Genomic DNA, 5,285 nt, shown 5'->3' on the forward strand with positions numbered 1-5,285 from the left:
AGATCGGAAATAGACCGGACCGTCTGATCTGCCTACTCTGCCTTGTTACATTCCCCCCTCCTCATCGTGATAATGTTCCGTCCCTCGATCCATGGTGAGCGGAACCGGCTCCGTGTGGAGTCAGACCGTAAATAAAGAGACTGGAATAAACTGTTATTGTAAAACACCACAGCGACACCGACAAAGCCCTTACCGTAACACCGATTAAAACCCATCACCATAACACGGACACACCCCTAACCGTGATAAAAGCACGGCCTTAGCCATAACACAGTCAAGACTCGTCCTGGCACCCACACGACATTCACTGCCGACCTCGTCCCGGCCGCCGAAACAAGCAAAGCCGAGGTCTCGGAGGCCTTCTCCTCCGGAGATTCCGGACCGCACGGTAGCAGCGGCAGCGAAGCGGGCATTTCAGAAGATTCTCCAGATGTTCCTCCGCGCTCTCACGTCTGTCTCCATCAAATCAGGATTGTGCTCGGATCCCTACTTAACAAGTAACAGATATCCATCTCCAGAGAGGCCGCGCGCGCTGCGTCGCGCCGCCATTTTCTCCTCCTTTACTGGGACACCCTTCACCGTCACACCGACATAAAACTCTCTGTGACCCGTGCGGTAGCGCAATGCTGACTCACGTATCACTGCAAACGCGAAACATCCTTCACCATCTCTCTCAGTATCGCAGATTCGTCAGTCTCTTAAACGAATGCAGAGCGATCTCAGTCAACAGTGCACTGAGATGGAAATGAAGTACAGATTTGTCAACGAAACCAAGGCTCAAATCTGTGAATTGTTGACCAGCAGAAGAGGTGAGGCACCATTCCCTTCTTTCACCCGCTCCTCATCACAGAGTAGGCATAGAGAGAGGAGGCGTCACTCAGTGATTGATATCGGGAGTGTATGGTTATAGTATGGAGGGTGATTCACTCTATGTCTTACTCTGGCAATGTCTGACGGGACAGTATGGATCCAGCTTCACTCTGTGTCTGACAACAGGATTGTGTGATCGGACAGTGCACAGAGAGATTCCCCCCATGTCTGAACCCTGAAGTGCGTTATCCACCGTGCAGAGAGAGCTTCACTCTGAATCCGGGAGTGTGTGACGGGACGGTGCAGCGGGGGCTTTACTCTGTGTCTGAATTCGGGATTGTGTGGTGGGATCGTGGAGAGACAGGGACTGTATTTGATTGCAGGACTGTGTGATAGGAGAGTGCAGATGGACGTAAGGGGACGTGAGGAGGGAGATTCACATTGTGTCTGAACAGGGCCTTGTGTGACTGGACTTTGTGGAGCGATCGTAATTCCGATCTCTGACGTGGGGAATGTGTGAGGGGCGGTGTGGGGTGAGCTTCACTCTGTGGCTGACGCTTGGAGTGTGTGATGAGACGGTGTAGAAGGAGTAATACCCAGAATCTGACCGCGGAAGAGTCCGATTGGACGGTGTGCAGGAAACGTCACTCCACGTCGCACCACTGGAATGTGCGATGAGGCCATGGAGAGAGAGATTCACTCTGTGTCTGACACAGGCAGTGAGTGACGAGGCTTTGTAGAGGGAGCAAAAGTCTGTGTCTTACTCCGGATGCGTGTGATGGGACAATGTGGAGGGGAGCTTCACTCCACGTCTGACCCCGGGGGTGTATGAAAGACAGTGTGCAGGGAGCTTCACTCCACATCTGACCCCGGGGGTGTATGAAAGGCAGTGTGCAGGGAGCTTCACTCCACATCTAACACCGGGTTTTTATGATTGGCAGTGTGCAGGGAGCTTCACTCCACATCTGGCCCCGGGGGTGTATGAAAGGCAGTGTGCACTCCTTGTCTGAATTTTGGAGTGTGTGATGGGTCCCTGGAGAGAAAGACTCAGTCTGCGTCTGACAGAGTGAGCGTGTGATCGGACGGTGCGCAGGGAGCTTAAAACTATGTCTCACCCCGTGAGTGTATGATGGGACTCTGTGTTTCACACAGTGTGCGTGTGATGGAAAGCTATGGCGGGGGAGACGTTCTGAGTGCGTTTGGGGGGGTTCACGTGTGTGTCCAGCGCCGGGAACGGTGACGCCTGTCTGGATGGTGTTCCGCTCTGTGTGTGATAGTACGGTGCGGATGGAGACGCTCTCGTTTTCCGACCGCTGTATTGTGTGATGATTCGGATAGAAGGAGCATCACACTGTGTCTGACCCCGGGAGTGGGCGGCGGGAACACACCATGTTTCACTCAAGGAGTGTGAGATAGTGTGGGTTAGGGTTAGGGTCGTGTGTGATGGGACAGTGTGGAAGGAGCATCACTCTGTGTCTGACACCGGGAGTGTATGAAGGAACCGTGAGACAAGAGCTTCATTCTTCGTCCGTCTCCGAAAGTGTGCGACGGGACATTTTTAGATGGAACACAAATTACTGTCTGCCCCGTCAGTAAGTGTGATTGAATAGACTGGCGGGACTTTCACTCCATTACTGTCTCCGGGTGCCTGTGATGGGAGGGTGCCGAGGTCGTTTCAGTCCGTGTCTGATGTTGGCAGTGCGTGATGGGACGCTGTGGAGGGATATTCACTCTGTCTGATCCCGAGAGAAGTGTGATGAGACGGTGCGGACGGTGCACACTGTTTTGACCCTGCATCTGTGAGATGGGAGAGTAAGAAAGAGCTTCACACCATGTCTTTCTCCAAGTGTCAGTAATCGGACGGTGCTGAAGGAGCTACACTGTGTCTGATCCCAGGAGTGTGCGTTTGGACACAGTCACAGTAACCGAACTCTGTGTCTCACTCCGCGAATGTATGTGTGATATGTCCGATGAGACGCTGTGGAGGGGAGGGAGGGAGAGAGAAAGAGATTGATGCCCTCTGTGTCTGAAACCGGGGGTGCACGATAGGCGAGTTTGGAGGGAACTTAATTCTGGGTCCAAACCAGAGACTGTTGGGACGCTGTGGGGGGAGCATCGCTCTGTTTCTGACACACCGGGTGTGTGATGGGTAGCTGTGGAACGAGCCTCACTTTCTGTCTGACTCCGTGAGTGTATCGGGGACGGGGTAGAGGAAGCCTGAATCTGTGTCTGACTGGAGAGTCCGTGAAAGATGATGTAGAGGGAACTTCACTCTATGCCTGATCCTGTGAATCTGTGACGGGAAGTTGGGGAAGTAACTTCATTCTATGTCTCTCCCCGGGCGTCTGGTACGAGATTCTCTCTGTGTCTTGACTCCGGGAGTGTGTGATGGATGGTTTGGGGAGGGATTCACTGTGCCTTATCCTGTGAATGTGCGATTGGACAATGTTGGGGACGGAAAAATTCCCTTTGTGACTGACCTCAGGTGAACGTAGTGGGACCGCATGGCGTGAAATTCACTATTTGCGTCACCCCGAATGTGTGTGATGGGAAAGAGTGCAGGGAGATTCACTCTGTGTCTCACTGTTCCTTGTTTCTGATTTCCAGTGCGAAATTGTTCCGAGAATTGGATCAACAATAATGACCGGTGTTATTACGTCTCCACGTTTCAAACAAATTTCTCCAGAGCGATACAAGAATGTTCAAGCCGTGATTCAAGCCTGCTGGAAATCAATTCAAGGGATGAAGCGGTATGTGTCACAGCACGGGAAGATCCCACAATATCACAGGAATCATCACACACTCGCGGATTCAGGCACAGATTGAACACACAACTTACACTCCCAGCACACTCTCACGGGGTCTGACACAGAGTGAATCTCTCTCCACATCACCTCTTCACACACTCCCGTGGTCAGACACAGAGTGAATCTCCCTCGACACCGTCCCATCACATACTCCCGTGGTCAGACACAGAGTGAATCTCCCTCGACACCGTCCCATCACATACTCCCGTGGTCAGACACAGAGTGAAGCTCCCTTCACACCGTCCCATCACAGATTCCTTTTGTAGTCATCTGAGAGAAGTTCCGTACATAGATTTCGATTCTTGGCATTAATCAAATAAATTTAATTTCTCAGAGGTTTGTATCCAATTATCTTGTGGACAAGAACCTTCACTACTGGATTGGAAAATGCGAAGACGGGTAAGATTTGGACTGATGTGTGGGGTAAGAGTTGAGTATTCAGATAGTGCTGATGGGATTATCTGGGATTCGTTTACGGACTGAAGTAGTTTTGTGGGAAAAGGGAGGGGCATTGGGATTTGTCTGTAGACTGTACGTGGGTAGAGTCTAGGGTGATACAGTGGGAAAATTTTCGGGCCGACACGTGTCTGCCGGGGAAGGACAAGGCAGTGGGATTATTTCCGAAACTGGCATGGGGCAGCGGGGACAGTTCAGTACACAGTGATTATTTTGGTATGACCCATGTCGGTGGGACAGCGCAATTCAGTGGGATCATTTCGGAGATAGTCTCCGGGCTGTGTGGCGAGGGAGCAACAGCCGGATTAGTTTGGTGAATGATATAGATCTGAGGGGCGAGAGCAGGAGAACTGGATTAGATTTGGAGACCAGTACAGGGCGATGGGTACACAATGGGTTAATGTGATTAGTTCGGAGGTAGTCGGCGGGCTGTGAGGAGAGGGAGAAACAGTGTGATTCGTTTGCTAAATGACGTAGATCTGAGGGAACAGAACTGGGCAGGTGGATTAGATGGTGGAAGAGTGGGGGTTGTTCGCGGACTGAAACAGAACAGAGTGGAGAGGGTGGGCATGTTCGATTCGTATGGGGACTGACAGAGGACTGTGTTGAGGAAACGGTTCGGTGGGATTAGTTTGGGGGATACGGGGCTGTGGGGAGACATTGGATCAGTGCCTTAGTTGGGGACTGACACAGGATTGTGGGTAGACATTGGGACCGTGGTGTCTCTCTGGGTACTGCACCGGGCAGTGGGAGAGAGCGGCTGCGTGGGATGAGTTTGCGGACTGACACAGTCTATTAGGAGAGAGCAAAATCATGGGATTAGCTTGGGGACGGTCTCGGCTCCGTGATACACGAATTCCTCCTCTTATCGCAACCATATGATCTCTACCAGACACCAACAAGCCTCAATTGCTTTCCCTACATTCCCTCGTCCCGCCCTTTCTGCTCCCTCGACCCCCCTCTTTCACCTCTCTCCCCGTGCATCCACTTCTTTCAGTCCAGTCCCCCGTCCCGCTCATTCTGCTCCAACTCCCCCCTCTTTCACCGCTTTCCCCGTCCATCCACTTCTATTCCATTCCCCAGTCTCGTTCTTTCAGCTCCCTCTACCCCCCTCTTTCCCCTCCCTCTCCCCGTCCATCCCCTTCATTCACTCCATTCCCTCCTCCCACTCTTTCTGCTCCCTCTACCCCCCTGTTTAACCTCTCTCCCCGT

This window comes from Hypanus sabinus, unplaced genomic scaffold, assembly GCF_030144855.1.
Source record: "Hypanus sabinus isolate sHypSab1 unplaced genomic scaffold, sHypSab1.hap1 scaffold_1858, whole genome shotgun sequence".
Lineage (NCBI taxonomy): Eukaryota > Metazoa > Chordata > Chondrichthyes > Myliobatiformes > Dasyatidae > Hypanus > Hypanus sabinus.